Raw genomic sequence first — 317 nt, forward strand, 5'->3', positions numbered from 1 at the left:
GGTTCAGCACTGCTGCGAGGCGCTCCTCGTCTCCGTTACTTAACATCTCTATCCAGCTCTCTGTGCTGCAGCTCCGCTCTATTCACAGGCCTACAGCACTGCCTACTGCTTAACTCCTTAATTGCCACCTTTCCCCTTTTTCTTGGGGGTTGCTTTTTGGGGGTTTTCCCTCCCTGTTCTGCTCTTTCATCCCACCACCGTCCTCACTCACTCTTTTTTCTTTTTTGCCAGGCAGTTCATATGACAAAGTTCACCTTTAATCTCCATCCTTGGAGGTTTTTAAGAGCAGGCTAGACAAAGCCTCGGCTGGGATGATG

Source organism: Alligator sinensis, unplaced genomic scaffold, assembly GCF_000455745.1.
Source record: "Alligator sinensis unplaced genomic scaffold, ASM45574v1 scaffold628_2, whole genome shotgun sequence".
NCBI classification, from domain to species: domain Eukaryota; kingdom Metazoa; phylum Chordata; order Crocodylia; family Alligatoridae; genus Alligator; species Alligator sinensis.